The sequence below is a fragment of the Lepidochelys olivacea genome (genome assembly GCF_965140295.1).
Source record: "Lepidochelys olivacea isolate rLepOli2 genome assembly, chromosome: 2".
Lineage (NCBI taxonomy): Eukaryota > Metazoa > Chordata > Testudines > Cheloniidae > Lepidochelys > Lepidochelys olivacea.
The window spans coordinates 72,232,595-72,256,954 of record NC_140412.1 but is presented as its reverse complement, the minus strand read 5'-3'; the positions used below and the strand labels follow the sequence as shown (position 1 = coordinate 72,256,954).

Here is a 24,360-nt window from a genome sequence, read left to right as displayed (position 1 = left end):
ACAGAGAATCTGGGACAATTGCTGTCCCAAAGTCATTCAGCCCAGGACTGGGACTTGAAATGTACATTTTTGGGACTGTCCCAAACAATTAGGAACAGATGGTCACCATAGCCCTCAATCCAAAACTTGAGACTTTGTTAGCTTTGACGACTGAATTATCTCCCAAGAATCTAACTGAATTTTTGGAAGACTAAACTCAGAACTCATTTAACTTCCATTCCTTTTCGCCTCTCCTCTTCTGCCCTGAGTTTATTCTCTATTTATTTAACTATTTAAACTCTTGATCCTGCTTTCAAGACAGGAATTAAGCAATCACAATAGTTTCCCCTCAGGGCACTGACCTTTGAGGACTTGTGCTTTGTGATTATCTGCCTTCTCAAAAAAATAAAATACAGGATGAAGCTTTTGCCATTAAAGACTTAATAATCCCTTATAAAGAATACCACAGAAATCAAGTAGAATGATCAAAAAACAGTATAGCATTCATAAAGCTTATAGGAGGAAAGGAACAAACGAACCTACGCTCATCCTGTTATTTCCTGAGGGTCTCTCTGAGTGATTGAACCTTGAAGTTTAAAATAAAATATTCCTTTTTAAAAAAACTTCTGTAACCACCATATACTAATGGCATCAAATGCACTGAATTTTTTTAACATATTAGCGCAACCATTCTGAGCAATCGGAAAGGACTGAACATATTTAATTCTACACTGTTTCAGATTTTTTATTTGGGGAAAAAGCCAAGGATAGCTTTTAGGTAAAATCCTTAGCGATTGCTCAGATACCAAAAAAACAAAATGGAAACAAATAATCTTCCTTTTTTGTTTACTATTGACAACACAGCATCCACGAGCAGTTCTGTATTACACCAGCCTCCCTCGGACAGTGCGCTGATTTTAGTGCAAGTAAAAATTCAAGTATTTTTTCCTAGAAAAGAACTCCATCAGAGCAACCTATTCTCAGAGGCTTAATGTCTTTTTCTCCTCAGGGTTTCTGGCAGCTGGAAAAAGGAACTGCTGATTTGGAGCTTGATCCTGCAAGCCCATAATTGTTTGAATAGATCTTACACACAAGTAGTCCCCCTGAAGTCAATGGGACTAGTGTGAATAAGGATTACTCAAGTAAAGGATTGCAGTACTGGGCTGGACCATTCCTTTGGTCTGTGTTTGAACACCACCTAGCAGAATGGTGTCCTGGTCCATGACTGGGGTTCTTAGGTGCTATGGTAATACAAATAATCAAATAACCATAATAATGTCCCAAACAAGGTGAACTTCATATGGCACATAATTAAGTATGAGTTAATGTGCTGCTATTGTGGAAAAGGCTCATATCATTCTGGGCTGTGTTAAAAGGAATGTTCTATGTAAGACATGGGAGGTAGTTGTCCTGCTCTACTCAGCATTGGGGAAGCCTCAGCTGAAGAACTGTATCCAGATTTGGGCACCATACCCCATTGGGCAAGGTTAGTCTAGAGAAGAGAAGGCAAAGAGGGATATGATAACAGTCTTCAAATATTTAAGGGCTGTTATAAAGAGAACTGTGATCAACTTTTCTCCATGTCCACTGACAGCCGGATAAGAAGCATCTGGATGAGTTTGTAGCAAGGAAGATTTAGGTTAGATATTATGAAAATCTTTCTAATTATAAGGATAGCTAAGCACCGGAAGAGGTTACTTAGGGAGGTGGTAGAATCCCCATCACTGAAGGCTTTTAAAAACAGGTTAGACAAACACTTGTCAGGGTGGACTAGGCCTCTGGTGGGAGCGGGGTGGGACAAGAGGAGATGGATTTGAAGTCCCTTCCAGCTCTATAATTCTGTGATAATCTACTCCTTCATCAGGAACGGAATCAGGGAATTCAAATTTATCCCTGTAAATTGCTCCACTCAATGCCATTCTCCCCGTAGCAGCAGGTCATGATGTTGTAGAGGCCCCAGTCTCAAGCACCCCAGATGCCCACTTCTTTGGACCCACAACAGCTTCTCTCTGTTTACATCTCCCATGGCTCAGCCCTCAGGACAGGTCACATTTAAGTTCAGTTCCTTCTGGGGTAACAGAATTCAAGTAAACATCCAAACAAAGGACACTTCTTCCCTCTTGCACTTTACTGAAGTTCACTGCTCTACAGCCTACTCCCAGGCAAGACAGAGTTCCTTTTTTGCTCCATAGGCCAAGCATAGCATCTGAGGCCTTTTTCCTTCTAAGCAGATTTCCCCATGGCCTCCTCTCACTGGGTACTTCCAACTTCTCACAGGGACCACCCTGCTTCTTAGGGCCTCCCATAGAAGCCTCTCCCTTGTTCCTTTCTCCTGGGTCTCCTTCTGACTTAGTTCTCCCTGAGCCTTTTACAGATGTGATCACTATTGGTAATTAAGTAAAATGATTGGAATCAACTGGGGGACAGCAAAGCAGTTATCTCAGCTTGAGTAGCCTAAAGAGCCCACCAGCCTGTGACAGTCCCAATAAAGAAAAAGTTCCCAGTGCACTATTGTGACATTCCCCTGGTATTATCCGTAATGGTGATCTGCTAGGTCATTCCAATCCTTGACTCTGGAAGCCAGCCTTACCCTGCACTGCTGTGAGAACCCCTACTCCTGAACTGTTCACGCACAGCATGTAAGCTGCTCCTTGGATTGTGCAACTGAATGACACTAGCCAATATCTCTGGTCCCAGACACAACCCTAGGAATCTCCGTCTTGCAGTGCCCAGTTATGCCTGCAGGACACTGCAAGCTTATATGAGTTCACCAATTTAACAAAGAAATTGATATGTACCAGGCTTGTTCTCCCAAGGGTAGTCTCTGACACGCTTCAAAGCAAATGCACTGCTTCAGGTAGAATAAACAGATTTATTAACTACAAAGATAGATTTTAAGTAATTATAACTCAAAACCATTAGCCAGATTTGGTCAAATGAAATAAAAGCAAAACGCATTCTAAGCTGATCTTAACACTGTCAGTGCCCTTACAAACTTAGATGCTTCTCACCACAGGCTGGTTGGCTGCTCTTCAGCCAGGCTCTCCCCTTTGATCAGTGGTTCAGTCACTTGGTGTGGTGTCTGTAGACGTAGATGTGGGGGCGGGGGGCAGAGAGAGAGAGCGCGCATGGCAAGCATCTCTCCCTTTTATCATATTCTTTCTTCCCTCTTGGCTTCCCCCTCCCCCCACCCCCGCTTCAGAGTCAGGTGAGCATTACCTCATCGCAGTCCCAAACTGACCAAAGAAAGGGGGTGACCCACTGGAGAGTCCAACAGATCCTTTGTTGTTGCCTAGGCCAGTGTCCTTTGTTCCTGAGGCTGGGCTTGTCCCATACATTCCCTGATGAGGTATGAACTGCCCCTCTGCTCTTGGAGAGTTTTTGCCTGGGCCTGTTTTAAGCCATGAGGACACATTTTCAGCCTCAAAACTATATACATGAAATTACAACCTATAACATTACTGTAACAACAATTCCTATAACATCAATGCTCAGTGCATCATGAGCCTTCCAAAGACACCCAACATGACAAAATTTGCACTGGATACCACACAATCATATTATAAGGATGAATGTGGGGGTGCAGGGTGTTCCCTCGAGGTACAGAACATCACAACCATTTCTTCTTGTTCTACAATGGGGGCAAAGTTTGGGGAAAAATCATGTTGCTGCCTCCATGCTTACCCCTGACCATTCTGCCCCATTCAATTCAATCTGCTGTGAGCAGGGTTCCTCCACTTATCTTTTTGCCAGCTAGTCTCCATTATATCAGACCTCAGGAGAGGAAAAGTTCCTTTAGACATAAATGTCCACAAACTTGGACACTTTTTTATTTAAAAACCTCACTGTATTCACTTCCTCATTTCCTGCTTGCAGGTTCTTGGCTCTTACTTGGAGGAGTATTGCTTAGCAATTAAAGCAAGACATGGCAAGTCAAGTAATCCTATCTTCTTTGCTGACTTGGCCACTGACCTGCTGCGTGACCCTGGGCAAATCACTTAATCTCTCTCTGGTGCATGTCAAATGTTTATATACTTGCCTTCTTTGTAGAAGTGTAGCAAGGTGTAACTATTGACAGCAGCCCTTTGAGATCTTGAATTAAAAGAAATATGGAAATGCAAGATATTATATTACTATGCACTATTAGGATACTTCATCATGCTGATCACATGAGGACTAAGGAAATGAAGCCTCACAACATTATGTTCTCAGTAGTCATCTGCTATATTGCATACCTGCTAAAATACTCACTAGGGAATTATTGTTGTCTCTCTCACTTGACATGAATTTGTGTACGTATTTGTCCTCATCTTTGACATCTTTAAGAAAGTTTTGAAAGTGACACGAAAATAGGTTTCCAAAAAAAAATATGATCATCCTAGGGACAGAGGTGCTGGACCAATGTGTACAGCGGGGTGCTGAAAGCTACTGAACCAAACTGTAAACCCTGTATATAATGGAAACCACTTCAAGCCAAAGGGTGAGGCAGCACCTCCAGCAACCTTATGCCCGGAGAGGATTTGAAATTTTGATTTTGTATTTTTATACAAAGTAAACATAGTCACAAAAATATGAGGCTGGAAAGAACCTTGAGAAGTGATCAAATCCAGCACCTTGCGCTGAGACAAGAGCAAGTAAATTTAGACTCTGACAATTCTTTGTCTAACGTGCTCTTAAAAATTGCTCAATGACGGGAACCCCAAGACCTCCCTTGGAAGACTATTCCAGAACTTAACTACCCCAATAGTTAGAATTTTTTTCCTAATATCTAACCTAAATCTCCCTTCCTACAAATTAAGCCCATTACTTCTTGTCCTACCTACAGCGGACATGGAGAACACTTGATCACAGTCCTCCTTATAATAGCCCCTAATATATTTTAAGACTTATCAAAAATCAAGTAGAATGGTCAAAAAACAGTATAGCATTCATAAAGCTTATAGGAGGAAAGGAACAAAAGAACCTATGCTCATTCTGATATTTCCTGAGGTTCTCTCTGAGTGATTGAACCTTAAAGTTTAAAATAAAATATTCCTTTTTAAAAAAATTCTGTAAACACCATATACTAATGGCATCAAATACACTGAATTTTTAACATATTAGCACTGCCTAGTTTTCTTTTCTCAAGACTAAACATGCCCTTTTTTAAAAAATCTTCCTCGTAGGTCACTGTTCTAAATCTTTTAAACATTTATGTTTCTCTCCTCTGGATTCTCTTCAATTTGTCCACATCTTTCCTAAAATGTGGCACCCAGAATTGGTCACAATAATCCAGCTGAGGCTTCATGAGTGCCAAGTAGAGTAGGACAATTACTTCCCACATCTTACATATATGACACTATTGTTAATAAATCCCAGAATATTAGCTTTTTGCACAACTGTATCACCTTGTTGACTCTCATTCAGTTTGTGATCCACTATAACTCCCAGATCCTTCTCAGCTGTACTAAGTTCCTGGGGGAATTCTGAGCCACTGCACATGCACCGCGTTTATGTCCCCTGCAGATCTCTTTGCTTCCCTGAAAAATGATTTTCTGATGGGGAAGCAAAAGAAAACCACAAGAGCAGTCATACGACCCTCCCCAGCAGTACGTTTCAGGTGCCAAGGGCAGCCGGCAGAGAGGTAAATCACTGTGGGGCAGGGGGCAGGACTGGAGAAGATCCGACTGGTGACTCCTACCGTGCGCCAGACTCAGCTGCTAGTCCCAGCTGGGCTGGGGAGGATGGGACTTCCCCTTCCCCTGCATGGCATCGGGGGTTGTGTCAGACCCATCCCCAGATTTCTCCCCTGGCTATACAAAGCTCTGCAAACTTCCCCCCAGCCCATGCTTCCTGCACCCATCACTCCTCAGCTGCAAGAAACACTGTACAGGGAGCTGCTCCCCCATTCGTCCAACCCCATACATCCAGACCTTCCCGCCAAGCCGCAGCCCATGCCCTCATAACCCCCCAATGAGCCCCACTCTCCTGCATCTGGTCCATCCCGATGAACCACCCACACCCAGTTCCCCACCATACCGAGCCCCAACCAGCTGCACCTGGATCCCCAGCCCACTGAGCCCCACTCCCCCAGCATCTGGACCCCACCACAGAGCCCTCCAGGACTCCCTGCCAAGCTCTATGCCCCCCACACCCAGACACCCCTCCTGCTGAGCCCCAACTACCTTCACCTGGAGCCCCCTGCAGAGTCTCATTACTGTTGCACCCAGAACCCTCCCCCTCCCCACAACAGTCCCATATGCATCCAGATCCCGCATGCATTCAGATCCCCCACTAAGCTTCCCACACATAGAACCTCTCAACCCACACTAAGCCTCTCCACACTTGGATCCTGCCTTGCTGAGCCTGCCTGCTCACACTTGGTGTACCTGGCACAGAGGAGCATTGCCCTGGCGTTTTTCTGGGGCAGGCCCGATCCTTGCTCTGTGTCAGGGTTGGGTGCAGCCTCACCGCTGAGTCCATATCTCATGGGGAAGTTGCAAAGTGATCTCCCACCTCTGTGCAGCCAGTGGCCTGTGCTCCCCAGTGTCATGCTAGAGCCTCCACATTTATTTGACAAATAAAATTTGCAGATTTCAAATATTGTGTGCAGAATTTTTATTTTTTTGGCGCAGAATGCCCTCAGGAGTATGTACTGCCACCTAGATAGTTATTCCCCATTTTGTATTTGTGCATTTGATTTTTTCTTCTTCACTGACATACTTTGCACTTGTCTTTATTGAGATGCCAGTTCTCCAATACACCAAAGTCATTTTTTTATTGTAATCCTGTGCTCCCAAGTGCTTGCAACCCCTCCCAGCTTGGTGTCATCCATAAATTTCATAAGCATACTCTCTACTCCATTATCCAAATCATTAATGAAAATATTGATCAGTGCGGGACTTCACTAGATACACTCTGTCAGTGACAGTGAGCTGTTGATAGCTACTATTTGAGTATCGTCTTTCAACCAGTTGTGCATCAATATATATTTTCATCTCAACCACATTTACCGAGTTTGCTTATGAGGTGGTCATATGGGACTGTGTCAAAAGCCTTACTAACATCAAGATAAATCATGTCAATCTCAAATCCATGCTGGATATTTTCTTATAACTATAATAGCATTTAGATGCTTAAAAATTGATCCTTTAATAATTTGTTCCAGTATCTTTCCAGGTATCAAAGTTAGGCTGACTGATCCTCTTTGTTCCTCTTCTTAAAGACAGGTACTATGTTTGCCCTTCTCCATTCCTCTGGATCTTCACCTACCTTCCATGAGTTTTCTAATTGCTAACGGTTCTGAGATTGCTTCAATTAGTTCCTTAAGTACTCCAGGATGAATTTCATCAGGCCTTGCCAACTTGACTACATCTAATTTATCCAAATATTCTTTAACCTGTTCTTTCCCTATTTTGGCCTGCATTCCTTCCCCCTGGTTGTTAATATCAACTGAGTTGAGAATCTGGTCACCATTAATCTTTTTAGTGAAGACTAAAAAAAAAAAAGCTTTAAAAACCTCAGCATTCTTGATGTCATCAGTTATTAGCTCTCCTTCCCCATTAAGTAAAAGACCAACACTTTCCTTTATATTTCTCTTGCTCCTAACATATTTAAAGAGCCTCTTCTTATTGTTTTTTATGTCCATTGCTAGATGCAAGTCATTTTGTGACTTAGCCTTTTTGATTTTGCCCCTACACATGCTTATGCTATTCATTTGTACTTCTCCTTAGCAACTCATTCATGTTTCCACTTTCCGTAGAATTCTGTCTTGATTTTTCTGGTCATTAAAAAGAGTTCTTGTTGGAGCTATATTGGCTCTTACTGTTCTTCCTGTCTTTCCTTTACATCAGGTTAGTTTGTAGTTGTGCCTTTAATATTATCTCCTTAAGAAACTGCCAGTTCTCCTGAACTCATTTTCCTCTTAGATTTGCATTGTAACATACATTGTGCCAATATTGCTTAAAATTTTAATTTTTGAAAGTTTGGAACAAAGTAAAAATTGCTTCAGGTTAGAAAAATAGATCTAAATGTCTCCAAAGCCCACCCTTTTTTAAATGTAACAGTAAGCATCAAATTAATCATTAAAATAGGGGTTTTTTTAAACAAAGATATGCATTATTACCTCAATATGGTATTCTGAGCATTTCCTTATTTCTGAGGTATTGCATAATGGGATTTCCAAATGCTAACTTCTCTTGCTCTCTTTGTAGAAGAGGAATTAGATAAAGCTGGATTCTTGGCTGCATTGTGGTTTTACTCTACAGTTACAAAAAAATTCAATAATAATGGGGGATTTCCACTATCCACACATTCACTGGGGATGTCACCTCAGGAAAGGACACAGAAAAAAAATTTCTAGACATCATAAATGACTGCTTCTCAGAGCAGCTCATCCAGGAACGCACACGGGGAGAGGCAGTTCTTGGTTTAGTCCTAAGTGGAAAACAGGATCTGATCCAAGAGGTGAACATAGCTGAACTGGTCGGTAATAGTGATCATAATGTACCGTAACTAAGTTTAACATCCTTGTAGGGGGCATAATGCCAAAGAAACCTACTACAGTAGCATTTAATTTAAAAAAGGGAAACTACACGAAAATGAGATAGCTAGTTAAATAGAAATTAAAACGAACAATCACAAGCGTGAATGGCTGCAAACTGCATGGAGACTTTAAAAACACCATAATAGAGGCTCAAACTAAATGTACACCCCAAATAAATATATTAAAAAGGAAAAAAAAAGGAAGAACCACAAAATTCCACCATGCCTAAACAGCAGAGTAAGAGATGCAGTTAGAGGCAAAAAACACATCCTTTAAAAATTGGAAGTCAAACCCTAGTGAGCAAAACAGAAAAAAAGCATCAATTCTGGCAAGTCAATTGTAAAAGTATAATAAGGAAGGCTGAGAAACAATCTGAAGAGCAACTCACTCAAGACACAAAAATTAACAGCATATATATATATATATTTTAACAACATACATCAGAACCAGGAAGCCTGCCAAACAGTCAGTGGGGCCACTGAACAATTGTGGTCCTAAAGGACCATTCAAGGAAGACAAGGTCATTGCAGATAAGCTAAAGGAATTCTTTGCATCGGTCTTCTCTAAAGAGGATGTGTGTGGGCAGGGAGATCCCCACACGCAAGCCATTCTTTTTAAGTGACAAATCTGAGAAACTGTTCCCAACTGAGTGACAACAAAGGAGGTTTTGGAAAAAACTGATACATTAAACAGTAATAAGTCACCAGGACCAGGTGAAAGGAAGGAACTCACATATGAAATTTCAGGACTACTAACTGTGGTATGTAACCTATCACTTAAATCAGCCTCTGAACCAGATGACTGAAGGATAGCCAATATAACGACAGTTTTTAAAAAAAGACTCCAGAGATGATCCTGGCAATTACAGGCTGGTAAGCCTAATCTTAGTACCATGCAAACTGGTTGAAACTATAGTAAAGAACAGAAATATCAGATATCTACATGAACACAATATGTTGGGGGAAGAGTCAACACGGCTTTTGTAAAGGGAAATCATGCCTCATCAATCTATTAGAACTCTTTGAGGGTGTCAACAAGCATGTGGACGAGGGTGAGCAAGTCAATATAGCGTACTTGGACTTTTAGAAAGTTTGGACTTTGGACTTTGACAAGGTTCCTCACCAAAGGCTCTTAAGCAAACTAAGCTGTAAGGGAGTAAGAGGAAAGGTCCTTTCATGGATCAGTAGCTGGCTAAAAGATAGGAAACAAAGGGTAGGAAGCGTTTAAGAATGAAACAGAAGACTATTTAACAGCTTTGATGGTTCTTCTAATCTTGTTTCAGCGAATAATGACAGGGGTTTAGTACAAGTGCCAAGGGAAGACCAAGACCCACTGTTTTCCCAGCATCCACAATTCCCCAGCTGTCTAACACATTCTTATTAGTGGAAACTTTTAAAAAAAATTAAAAGAACAATTATCATTAAGCTCAAGATGTGAGTAAAATAAAGCTTTAAACTACAGCCACCTGACAAGCAGAGTCTTTAAAATGAATTGCAAAGGGGGGAGAAAACCTGCTTTGCTTTTTACTGCTCCTATACGAGGGATATAACGTGGAAGGCTGAGAACAGCAGCACAGATTTTTATGCTGTCATGTTCCAGGTATTCCAAAGAATATAACAGTCCTCCACAATAAAAAGGTAAGAATGGAGTTGATATTTCTAATGTAAATAATTAAAAAGCTTTTTTATTTAAAATATTCTGGTTCCTGTTTCTCTGTTATATCTTCAGATGGATAAAGAAAATTGTAGAGGATTTCTGAGGGCAGTTGGTTAATTTTTGCTCTGCAGCTCACCTTAATATGTGCAAGGAACATCAGTGTGTTCTCAGCAAAACTATGAACTATCATAGAAAAATGGTACTTTAAAACCAAAGATACTACCCCTCTCAACACATGGAAAACATTTAGAAGAGATCGTGATCACCCAGTTCTACTAACCAAATGGAAATATGGCAAGAGAGGATCCTCAAAGAATTAGGTTTTGTTTCTACAAGGAGAAGCGTCAGCTGCATTAGCATGTGAAGTCATGGAAAAGTGAATGACATATTGGGTAGAAGAAACACCAAGTGTCTGGAAATCATTTCAACCACACCCAAGAGTGTTGCCGTATTGGCATCCATGGGGAGGGAGAATCCTAAGAGGAATCTAGAATATAAAAGATGATAGGGGCAAAATTACCACATGAGAGCTGTGAATTGGAAATGCCCATGTTGATAGTTATGTTCATAATTTAAATCACAGTTTCAGTCAGCACTCTAGCCCATGAGCCAGTGAAACTCCAGGCAAGTGGATTAGGTCTAGCTTTTTTATTGTCTGTTGAACAATCTTTCAGCTTGCCTGTAAATAAAATGGTCCATTTTGCTCTTAAAGCCTCTGTAGGCAACAGAGTTTTCTAGGCACATGCCGTCTTTACTCATCAAAGGAGCAGCATGGATGAGGAAGCTTTCCTCTGACTTGATGGAAGAGCAGCAACAGCCTTGGCACTTCGCAGCTTTCCACTTACAGCAACCACCCACCCACACACACCCCAAAAACCCTCTCCCAACCAAAAACAAAACCAAATTCTGTCCAGAAAAATAAAACTTAAAAAAATCTTCACAAAGAAAAGGGTTTTCAGCCAATTTCAAATCACTTCTGAAATGAGCTTTAAAAATATTTTTGCCAAGAAAAGCCAACACTCCTATTCATATGTAGTACAATTCCATATAAACTTGCTATGTGGCACAGCCTGACTCATCTGTTTTACTGCTAGAATTATGGGGAGATTTAGTCTATATTAAATTACGCTGGGTATTAAAGTACTAACAGGGTGTATTTTACCATGAAAGAGAGGACTGAAGTCATCAGACTTTGCATTGAGAACAGCAGGACAACTCTGATCTCCATTTAACTGGAATAAGTGTAAAGCAACATTGTTAACTATACACTGCAGCCCTGCTCCCAGCCTGCCTCCGGTATGTCCCCTATAGCAGGGCTGTCCTCTGAGTTCTGCCTAGCAAGCCAACAGCTGTCTTCCTCAATTCCTACTCTGGTGAATCCTCTGACAGCTGGATCTGGGACTGTTAGAGCCCCTTTATGCTACACCGACCATTCTATACAGTGCAAAGGGGCAGTGATGGACATGAGAATTTCATCCCTAATTTTTATAGGATGCTCTGGGCTTCCAGGCTTCTCTCTTGGTTCTGATTTCATAATTAAAGTTACTTCTTTAGGTATAGGGCTGAGTGTTCAAGGAGGGGAACATCTCCTGTTAGGCCTTGATCATGCTAATAGGCAGGTGCTTAAGCACTTTGCTGGATCAGAGAGCCTTACAGTCTAAACCATAGTTAAACTGGGTTAGTTTATCCTGACCTGGAAGCTTCTCGCTTTGGGAGCAAACTTGTGATTTACACAAAGAGGCACATCCCAGCCCTCCTCCATGGGAATGTTTTAAAGATGACACTGTGGGGCGATCTCCTGAAGTTCTACCCTTAGAGCTTCTCCTGTGGGTATGTTTAGGGGTGAGTGTGATATACACCTAGGTTAGCAACAGGTTGTATATTTGACTTTTTTCTTGCATTGTTTTTATTTTTGCAGCTCTCCTTTCCTTTCTCCCTTTCCCCTCCTCCATCAGTCCAGGCAGACATTCCTGTTCATCTCCAGCTCCACACCAAGGCACAGCTAAAACCTTCTCTTTATTGAGAACGTGTGTCTCTAGTGAAATTATCTGAAAAGTGCATCATTCTTGCACACGTTCCATGACTGCTCACATTCTAAGCATGTTTTTAAGCCATACATTCCTCTATTTATCTTCTTAGACAAGAATTCCTTTATGCCACCCAGAACATTTATGTTGAATTAAACCCTCTTTGAACAGATGTGTGAATGAATCCCCCATTTTTAAGTCTGTGGCAGCAGTAGCAACAGGTAGTTAAATTCAGAAACTAGGTTAAAGTGCCTACAGCAGGTTCCTAGTTAAATTTAAACTAAACTAAACTCATCAGACAGTAGCTGAAAAGCTTGTCCTGTAGTTCAGTCCCCAGCAACAGAGAAATCATAGTGCATAGCGTACATTCCTGCCTCATAGTTTTCTAATGGAAATGCCAACATAAAAAGTGAAGGGAGGTAAACTTAAATCCTGCCATTGTTTGCCACTTAGATACATTTTTCCTTTTGATTTATCAACATAATTACTGTAATTTATTTGAAATATGAGGTGAGGTGGTGAACTCTTCCTCCAAACCTCCTTTTTAAATTCTTGGCAGAAGCTTTGGCTCATCCCGTCATTATTAAATATCTAGCATGCCATTTTTGACCAAGAATTTATAGCAACATTTGTAAAAAAACACAATTTATTCTCCCCATCAATCATAGAGAAGTACCTTTGGGTACATATTTAATACCAGGTAACAAAGTACAGTATATATGCAAAAATATATATTTATTTTATGCTGGTAAGAGGATTTCACTCTACAGGAAAAATTTTAAGTTTTTCAAAGTGGCAATATTTTCTGGATTAAAAGGAACATTTTACATCTGTCTCTCTTTCTCACCTTTTTAAATGTTATATATGATATAAAAATAGCATCAGACTGGAGTTGTATCAAAAGTATTAGCAAGGCTTCTTATCGAACAAGGCACAGTTCCATTTAATCTACAGATGTGGCTATATGCAAAATACAGCAGTGTAATGCTCAGAAGAAACAGTTCACCCACTGCAGAAGAAACCTGGATTCACTGTAAGGCCCCAATCCTGCAAACACTAAAAACATACATGCTTAATTTACGCACAAGACTACTTCCTATTGGCTGCAGTGGGACGACTGGTGTGAATTAAGTTAAGCCCATGAGTCTTTACAGCATCAGGGCCCTACAATTTAAAAATGTGAGAAATATCAGAAATATTTCTCAGATATTTTCCTTTTGTATTTAAATCACTTCACCAATGACAGAGAAAAAATATCTATACACACAGCACTACTCATCATATTTTTCCTATCCCTTGAAGACAGCAATTCCAAGGAGCTCCTCCCACCCCACTTATGGCATGTTGATCACAAATACCTTTCTGGGAACAAGTGGGTTAGCTCAACAAAAGAAAAGGTTAAGGGGTGACTTGATTACAGTCTGTAATCTACATGGGAAACAAGTATTTACTAATGGGCTCTTCAACCTAGCAAAGAAAGGTATAACACGATCCAATGGCTGGAAGCTGAAGCTAGACAAATTCAGACTGGAAATAAGATGTAAATTATTTCCAGTGAGGGTAACTAATCATTGGAACAATTTACCAAGGGTTGTGATGGATCCTCCATCACTGACAGCTTTTAAATCAAGATTGGATGTTTTTCTAAAAACGATATGCTCTAGGAATTTTTTGGGGGGGGGGGAGTTCTATGGCCTGTGTTATACAGAAGATCAGACTAGATCAGGGTTCTCAAACTTCACTGCACTGCAACCCCCTTCAGACAACAAAAATTACTACATGACCCTGGGAAGGGGGCCTGAGGTCGAAGCCCCACCACCCAGAGCAGGGGGTCCAAACCAAAGCTTGAGGGCCCTGAGTACTGGGGCTCGGACCTTGGCTTCAGCCCCGAGCCCCAGCATGATGTTGCACCCCATAATGCTTTATGGAAATATGCTTATGAATGTATATATGACATAACTGGAATAAGTTTTATGCTACATATAACCTTTACAGAGATATGTTACGTGACATGATCTACTGAATATATTCATCCTATTTCTATGCAAGTATCATTTTTGTACTCAAATTTATGAATATTGGCTGCGTACTTGTTTGATTTTAACTAGCCTTAGTAAGGCATTTGGTCAGCTTCTTAAGAAAGGAATTTGCATGTTAAGTGCCCAGTCAAGAAACACTTAATGGACAAAGGAAGCTTGGAAGACTCCAATCCACATAAGAAGCATACGTTCAAGGTAGCTCATGAACAATGGCTACCACCTGTAAAGTTCTGAGTCACGCATGGACATGTGACTTGCCCATGTGACTCCACAACTCCAGCTTGCAGCTGGATTCTGCATAGGAGAGGAGGGGGTCTCCACCCACAGGAGAAAGTCTATTTAAGCCCCTGGGAGATCCCTCCATTTTGTCTTCAGCGGTCTCAAAAGAGAGCCTCTCCAGCCCCAAAGGATACCTGAAAGAAACTGAAACAAAGGACAGTAACCACAGGGGTGTGAGTGATTGCTGGACCCAGATTAGAAGAGGCTAGTCTGTAAAAAACATATTGGAACACATCTGAGGGTGAAATTTCATCTGTAATCAATCACTTTCTTAGTTATTAGGTTTAGACTTGCGTGTTTTATTTTATTTTGCCTGGTAATTCATTTTGTACTGTCTGTTATCACTTGGAACCACTTAAATCCTACTTTTTGTCTTTAATAAAATCCCTTTTTACTTAATAATTAACCCAGGGTATGGTGGGGGCAAACAACTGTGCATCTCTATCAGTGTTATAGAGGGTGAACAATTTATGAGTTTTACCCTGTATAGAGCTTATACAGGGTAAAGGATTTATTTGGGGTTTGGACCCCACTGGGAGCTGGGTACCTGAGTGTTGAGACAGGAACACTTCTTAAGCTGTTTTCAGTTAAGCCTGCAGCTTTTAGGGGACGCGGTTTAGACCTGGGTCTGTGTTTGCAGCAGGCTAGCGTATCTGGCTCAAACAAGGCAAGGTTCTGGAGTCCCAAGCTGGCAGGGAAAATGGGCTCAGATGTAGTCTCAGCACATCAGATAGCAGTCCCAAGGGGGTTTCTGTGATCCAGCCCGTCACACCCAGCAAGTCTAACACCAGCCCTGGTGACCCCATTAAACTGGAGTGGCAAACCACTTTGGAGTCCTGACCCACAGTTTGAGAACTGCTGGACTAGATGATCACAATGTCCCCTCTCTGGGCTTGGAATCCATGGATTATGATCAAACAAGATTTTAAACTCTCTTATACAGATTCTCATTATACCAAGATTAATTCCACAGCACCACTGTTTATTTATATTACAAGCATAAGTCTTCAAAAAGTCTATCCTGCCACTTTTATTTTGAAAAGCCATTATTTTTACATTTTTAGAATACATCTTGGTACGCAAGAACATGTACTCCTCAGCATTTGTTATGAACACATGATCACTCCATCATTCTAATGATCAGTGGATTCCAGAAGATATTTGATGTATTCCATATAGGATTCTGAGCCCAAGCATCGACATCCACATCACCAAAAAGCTTGTATGTGAGATGGGTGGACATGCACTAAACTGCAAGTCTGTGGTATCTTGGCATCCCCAATGTGTTTTGGAAATTTGGACTTGTCACACATTTCTATTGAAATCTCCCAAGTGTGGGGTAAGTAGGAAGTTGCACCCCAATTCGTAGAGATGAAGGCCATAAGGAACTAGCATGATCTTCTAGACTGAACTTCTGCATAACACACACCAAAGAAATTGTTCATATCTTACACCAGCATGTCAGCTATAGGTTTAAGGGAAAATTATTTACACACAGATTGCAACGAACACAGCAGAGAAGTGTGCACGTTTAGTCCTATGGTTAAGTTGTATGGTTGTAGAATCTGGTCAATTCTATTCGCATTTGCTATGATGGTGAAGGATGAAAGAGGAACAAAGAGACAGCATCTAGCACAATGGGGCCCTGATCCACAATTTCAGACTCTAAGATCTACTGCAACACAAATAAATGAAGAGCAGCAGCTATCCCAGGGTGATAGCTGGAAGTGGGAATGTTTTATATGCAAAACAGCACCGGGAGGGAGAAAAAGGTTTGGATCCACCCTTTCACTGTAGCTCGTTCTCACAGTGGTGGGCAACCTGTGGCCCGTCAGGGTAATCCGCTGGCGGGCCACGAGACCGTTTGTTTACATTTGCAAGGCGGCCCACAGCTCCCACTGGCTGCAGTTCACCGTTCCCAGCCAACGGGAGCTACAGGAAGTAGTGGCCAACACGTCCCTGCGGCCTGCACCGCTTCCCATTGGCCTGGAAATGGTGAACCACAGCCACTGGGAGCTGCGGGCGGCCGTGCCAATGTAAACAAACTGTCTCCTGGCCCACCAGTGGATTACCCTGATGGGCCATTTGCAGCCTGCAGGTTGCCCACCACTGCAAGTCTAGTACCTTCCAAAAGATAAAGTTGAGCTGTGGATTCATCTGTTACTCTGTCAAGAGTTAACAAATAAACAAAATCAACATTTTAAAGTGTGATTACCAAATGCAGACAAAGAAAAGTTAGCTAATAAATTTGAGAGAGACCATGTTCTCTCTTTAATACATTCGGTTTTTCCCTAAGAGATAGCCTTTTGGGCCATGCTGCAAGAGCTCATTCGTACTGTAATTGATATTATCACATAAGGCAGTGCATGTACCATGTCAAAGCAGAAGGTGAGGAAAAAATATAATTAGTAATTTTATCTTCCTTTAGTTTTCTCTCTACTTGGATGCACTTAGTTAGAATGTGCTTAGTAATTTGATGGGAGGGTGGAGTTTTCCCAGTCAAGTGGAACATTATTAATGCAAATGTAGAAGAGCGCCTGTCACTTTCTGACATCTATTATAACTGAGAGCCATCAGCTGGGTTTACATGTTGAAAGTCAGTTCTCAATAGGGTACTGTATTTCTTTCTGCTGTTGCTGTGCAGTAAAGTAATATCTATTGATCATCAACTGGAACTGTAGTAGGTCAATAGTGACTTCAACTGCTGATGCGAGTTCTTCTGTGACTTTGTACACCAAATATATTTACATTGCTGTGGTTGGGTGGGTGGAGGGGAAGCCAGTGGCTTGGGTTTATTAGGAGAGCTTTGTGAATAACCAACTTTTCAGTGCAGTGACTGAACCAAAAAATTGGGAAAAAAAAGTTTGGGGTTAAACAAAATGTTTCATTCAACCTGTTCAACATTTGTTTGTTTTTGTTTACCTTTTTAAAACAAAATTGAAGTAAAATGTATCACAAAAAATAAAATGCATAATGGTCAAGAAATTTTGCCCAGCACAATCTATTAGAGAAAGAACTGTTCTACCCCAAAGGTGGTTTAATAGCAAATAATTTAAAATTACTTTAAAACATAAAAATAAAACCATCACATAATACAGGATATACATGTGGCATGCAAACACACTAAATGCAAGGAGAAAACAAGATATTTTCCTATAAAAGACACTTAGTTCTAAAAGTTTACAGAGATTACAAAGACCCATTCTCAAAGTCCCTTGACACACTGTACAGCCCCTACATACTCCAGACATACACACCAGATTAAAGAGTTGATGACTTATTGAAAATATAAGTAAAAATCCTATTTAGAAAGTATGCTATTTTGCATAGCCAATATTTTCTGTATTTCACCCCCATTCTGTTTCACTACAATGTAAAATGTTCAAAATCCAAGCAATCCTGCATCTGAATCTCCAATTGAAAATTCTAAATTATATACAGAAGTAGAATATAGCTCTGGCTCTCTGACCATTGTCAAATGACGGGGACAAGAGTAGGTGACTGCACTCTTAAGTAGCACTGCACACATTCATCAGTAATGCAGTTTTTCACCTTGTGTTAGTATGACAAAATGGAAAGCGCTGGATTTAATCCATGTTTTTGGCAGATATGTAAAATATATGGTGGTGTCTATAGGATGAAGTAATACCCAATGGCATGTCAAACCCCTGGCAAGAACTCTCTAATGAGATGTGCCAATGATCTGGCTGCAAACTTTGCAGTGTCCAGAGGCCCCCAGGATACCCCCTGCATGGCACGCCATTCTCTGTCAGGGAGGATATGAATTTTTCTCCATCACCTTCCCTGTACTAATGAGGTGGTCCTGGTCACCCCAAACCTGAGCCCATGCAGGGTGACCAGGACCACCTCTGTCAGACCCCTTTTGGAGGTAATCTCCAACCCCTGAAACAATTTTAAATTAGCCTGCAACACTTTGAAAAGCTGCTGACCTCCTAAGTAGCCTAAGGACCTCCCCTGAGCACTGTGGCTAACTCCATTGCCCCACATGTTGCAGTAGCTCCAGCCCTGGCTGGGGGGATAAGTGGCTGCTCCCCCACAAGTTGCTTATTTTCCCAGTAGGCAATTCCCCCATGTCATGCCAGTCTCCCCTCTAGATCCCCAACTGCAGTGATGGGGGAGAAGGGGTTAAATTCCCATATCCACCATCCTGTCCCCCCACTGCCAGGCTCTCCCGTGTGCAGCATCATGCTCTCCCCAGCCATGCCAGTCATGCTTCTCTCCCTTCAACTTGCATGCCTTTCAACCACTCCTTGATGTCTTTCCAGTTTGCCCCTGCCAGTAGTTATTGTGCCTTTTGCCATTCTTGTGCTCTTCCTCCTGGGTCCTAGAGATACCTCATCATCCTGGTCTGTCTCTGCGTGGGCTAGAGCGCCCTGTAACCCTTGAATTGCTGCTGCGACAACTTCTGCTGTAACAGCATGCACAACTTCAATCAACTCTTGGCCTGCCTCCCCAATCCTTCATGCTTGTCACCCTGCACCAGTAGGTTTTGCCGCCGCCCCCGCCCCAACATCCCTGTGATTCACATGGGGAAAGTGGTCCCCAGGATGCATCTCCCCAACTTCATCCCTTGCAGAGCACCCCACAGTCCATGTACCAACTGAGATCTCGGGGCCCTAGCCCACATGCAGCAGGAAGAGATAAACCCACTCCAGCCATGCTGCCTACAGAAGCCCAGAGGGGATTCCCGCTCCTTCCTTTTCCCTCTCCTGATTGAGCCCCACACGCTGGACATAAGTCAATGTGAACGTGTGTGCACATAAGCGCCCAGACCTACTTGTGTGAACATGACACATACAATTTTATTATGCAGTCTGTTAGATGGCTAACAAACCTGTTTTATATTGCTCTGTTTCCCTCCACCAGGAAGGAAACCAACTATTTTTAAATCTATGTTTCATGTAGAAAGCCAAATATAATGCTCTTATAAAACAGGATAGGAAAAAGATCAAAAGCATCCTGAATTTTACTAGCCTTGCTTATATATTATGTCTTTCTCCCTGTGATGGGGTGTACAAACCTCACACTGGACAACAAGGGGTTAAGGGATTATTTTGGGCTCAGCCAGCCCCATACCACCACACCTGCAGCAAATGCTCCATCTGCTGGAGGAATTAAAAGGCAGGGAATTAGCTTATTTGGGTAGCAGAGCTGGACATGAGTAGACTTGCAGCCCACAGCCAGAGCCGAGACGAGCCGAGACGAGCCAAGCCAAGCCAAGCCAAGCCAAAGACTCTGACATAGCTGCCCAAAGGGGATCTCTCTGAGGGAAGGGAGGACCCACCCCAGAAATAACCAGAAAAGGAAGTATCCTGTGGAACTTGGACATTGGTAACCCCCTTTACTTATCATGGTTTGGGTTTCCACACCAGGAAAGAGTGTTGGACTAAGCTGACACGGGGCGGGGAGGGGGAGGGGGGTGGATGAGAGGAAGAGGCCCAGGGAGGACAGCCTAAGCAGCCTTGGTTGTCAGCCTAATAGTAGCCCAGAGGGCCCTGAGTTGGAGCCCAGTGGAGTGGGAGGGCCCAGGCTCCACTCCCCACAATGCCCTCGGCAGTCGGGAGTTGCAGCCGTGACCACTAGGCAATGCTCCTAAGAGAGGATTGTTACACTCCTCAAGATGCTCCCATGCTCTCTGATAGCTGCAATTCCCCACTGGATTCTTGATGCACTCCTCCTGATTCTAAAGGTTAGATCACCCATTCTTTGAACAGAAATGGTAAACAGTCTTAGGTAAGTTTGAACAACAAATGCTGAACACAGCCCAAAGCCTGGAATATATTTACAAATATCTATTTGTCAAACAAGTATTACAAACATGTTAGTCAGTCAAAGGCTTGATCTTTATAGGAAATTTAAGGCTGGATCAACTGAATACATTGTTTGCGTCATATTTCAACCAGCTCTATCCACAATTCTAACTTGAAATGGAGAATAAAGAGAAGAAAAAAAGAACAGAAACTCTTAATTAAACAGACATTCTACAAGCAGCTGGCTCACTTCATCTGGAGGTAACAGATACTGCCACTCCTACCACTACATTTTTAAGGAAGCACTTACATTCTCAGGGTTTCAGCAAACCACCTGGAAGAAATATACAGAGGGTGTTTATCTCTGATTTACACAATCTTGAACATACAGGTTAATATAAAATCAAAGGAGAAAACCATGCAAAGCAAAGAAAACATTAAAATCAGGTGCTAGGATTTCAAATAAAGTTGGTGAAACCCATCTGAGAGGATAAATCCTTGCATGGGCTATTAGTGGAGAAATAATAGGAAAACAAAGGTGATAAAAACAGGTTCAACAAATTACAAACTTGCTGTCAAAAGCCATTTGAATTAGTCACATCAGCATGAAACAGGCTTGAGTAAATGTACTACAGAATTTGTAACAGTAGCTTTTCCACTGATCCTAATGATACTACACAGAATTAAACTGTACTGGCATTGTCCGTGTAAATCGGAGCAGTTACAATTGAAGATGGTAATACTTCAATCTATTATTAAAAGACTAAAGAACTTCAGCTGCCCAGTGAAATCACAGCAGAATGAAGGCCTTTGTAGATTCCACCAAACTCACAGTACTAGAGCAGGGCCTAGATTGTGTGATCTCAACCAGGTAGTCCCTATGGAAAAAGCTGGGGGGGAACAGTTGGGGAAACCCTGCAATTTATTCCCCTGTGGATTGTCTCCCTTACCTTCCCATCTGTGAAGCGGATCTTGTCCTCCTGCAGAATGAACATGGTATTCCACCCCAAGCACTGAGAGTCCTGCGAGATACTCAGGAAGCCAAAGCCATCTGCACACAGGTCCTGACCCTGAGCTAGCTCCTGTGGAAGATACTGCCTGGTACAAGTCAGCTGTTCGGGCAGGGACTTGATGCCAGCAGCCTAAACGAATGCCCTGGTGCATGGAGGGTGACATGCAGAAACTTACTGCAGTATCAGACTGTTTTAAATTTTTGTATGAATTCCCTCCAGTGATTGTTAGGGGGAAGAAGTACATATTCTCAGCCTAACCCTCAATTTGCCACTTATAAGTGTAGTTCCCTAGAGACCCATCATTAAGGATTATGAATTGTAAGAGTGAGAATGATTCTATCAGCTGGTGGTCCAGGCGCTCCCCTAGAATGCAGTAGACCCAAATCCAAGTCCCTGCTCCAGAGAGGACTCATTTTAAAAAGTGGAACAGCTTCAAACAGGAGAGACTGAGAGAGCCCTGCCCCAGAAGCTCTCATACGCACATCAAGCAGAGGGGAATTGAACCTGGGTTTTCCACATCCCAGGAGCATATCAGGATAAAGGTGGCAGCTGTATCATTTCCTCTTCCTCCTCCAGCTGTTTTTTGCAAATCATCTAAGTCCTGCACCTGCCTTAAAAAAATTGGCAAATTTATTTGGCAAGTTCATGAATAATTTTGGTGAATAAGCTACTTGCACAGAAAAAAAAGATTGCCCAGCTCTTCCTAAACACCTTTGAAAATCTTGCCCTTTGGAGCATAAGTCAATGGAACTTGTGCTCCTAAATGACAAGTTCACTTCTGAAAATGGGACTAAGGCTCCTAAGTCTCTTAAGTTTTTGAAAAGGTTATCCAGACTGTCTATCGACATATTATTATAATTCAGAATTACACGAGCCCTTTAAGACTCAAAGAAAGATAGAAGGGTTCAGTGAAATGTCTTTTGCATCCAAGGTGACACTTTTCCCATTTGTTCTTTTCCACCAAGATAATGTAGTAACTTTTTCCCCCCTCTTTTTATAAAAAGATACTTTTTAAGTTTGAGTATTGCTATGTTATAGCTCTTTTAAAGCTCAGGATTTTCTTGCCAAAAATAACAGTTAAAACTTTTCTAAGCAGTATTAAAAAATTTAATAGTAATTTTTTTTGTTGTAGGATTATGGTTAGCCTTTACAAAACTCTTTCAATTATTTTTCAAATATTTGTTTGTCATCAACAAAAAGCTAAACCAATGGTATTTTCCTAATTCGGAAACCTACTGTAAGAATTTCTAGTGTAGATACAGTAGCTACTAGCAAGTTTAATACTTGGTCGGTTGTAAACATCAAGATGTTCAATTCTGCAACAATAAAAATGTGGTACTTATTGTTTGAGAATTCCCAAGAGTAGAAGAATGAGAGAAAGTATTCTCTCCCTTTTTGCCTATTCATTCCAAGTCAACCTACTGACAGTAGAGAGTACCTCTACAGCCAGGTAGAGAGGAACTCATAGAAACCGGTTTTCAACATGAAAAAAAGTCTGTGTCGTCATCCTTAATCTAGCAAAATTGAAGTCAGAAAATTGTTACACAACAGACCTGGCTCATCAAGTAACTTGAGACAAAAGGCTCGATTCGGATATCGCATCTGTCACGGTTCCTCCCCCACTCTGAACTCTAGGGTACAGATGTGGGGACCTGCATGAAAAACCTCCTAAGCTTATCTTTACCAGCTTAGGTCAAAACTTCCCCAAGGTACAAAATATTACCCCCGTTATCCTTGGACTGGCCGCTACCACCACCAAACTAATACTGGTTACTGGGGAAGAGCTGTTTGGACGCGTCCTTCCCCCCAAAATACTTCCCAAAACCTTGCACCCCACTTCCTGGACAAGGTTTGGTAAAAAGCCTCACCAATTTGCCTAGGTGACTACAGACCCAGACCCTTGGATCTTAAGAACAATGAACAATCCTCCCAACACTTGCACCCCCCCTTTCCTGGGAAATGTTGGATAAAAAGCCTCACCAATTTGCATAGGTGACCACAGACCCAAACCCTTGGATCTGAGAACAATGAAAAAAGCATTCAGTGTTTTACAAGAAGACTTTTAATAAAAAATAGAAGTAAATAGAAATAAAGAAATCCCCCCTGTAAAATCAGGATGGTAGATATCTTACAGGGTAATTAGATTCAAAAACATAGAGAACCCCTCTAGGCAAAACCTTAAGTTACAAAAAAGATACACAGACAGAAATAGTTATTCTATTCAGCACAATTCTTTTCTCAGACATTTAAAGAAATCATAATCTAACACATACCTAGCTAGATTACTTACTAAAAGTTCTAAGACTCCATTCCTGTTCTGTCCCCGGCCAAAACGACTACAGACAGACACAGACCCTTTGTTTCTCTCCCTCCTCCCAGCTTTTGAAAGTATCTTGTCTCCTCATTGGTCATTTTGGTCAGGTGCCAGCGAGGTTACCTTTAGCTTCTTAACCCTTTACAGGTGAGAGGAGCTTTCCCCTGGCCAGGAGGGATTTCAAAGGGGTTTACCCTTCCCTTTATATTTATGACAGCATCCATGTAAATCAGGAGTAGTATCACGCATGACAAGGGAGTTACACTGGTGTGAGCAAGGCCAAAAGGAGGAGCAATGTTTTCAATGAGCCAACAAGCTGGATTAGGACACTGACATGCTGAACCACTAGCTCCCAACCCTGTAGTGTTGGGACTGTTAGGGGGGAAGCAATGACTATTCACAACCTGCAAGTCAATGTGCAATTTATAAAGGCAGGTCCCCTAGAGCAGTGCTACTCAAAGTGGTGGTCCAGTCCACGAACCATCGGCTGCCAGTCTGCGCGCACGTTGGGGAAAAAAAAATTGCCGGTCCCCCACATCAGATGGCTTGAGAAGCACTACCCTAGAGTACTGAAAACAATCTCGAAGACCATTCAAAGACATATGTCTGTACCACCAATGTGTCTACTAGTCCCCAACAAGGCAGCATTAGTGAGAAAGCCACTATGGATTCCAGGACATAATTTACAACCATCCCATAATTATGGACATGTGCATCTTTTGAACAGTCAAACATTCTCAGGAGCAGTAAACAGTGTT

General features: G+C 41.9%; 1 protein-coding gene across 2 annotated transcripts in view; it reads right to left on the bottom strand.

Moving 5' to 3' along the window:
- The window catches only part of PXDNL (peroxidasin like), a 283,093-nt gene that overhangs the window by 246,429 nt on the left and 12,304 nt on the right, over positions 1 to 24,360 (bottom strand). The window lies entirely within an intron of this gene.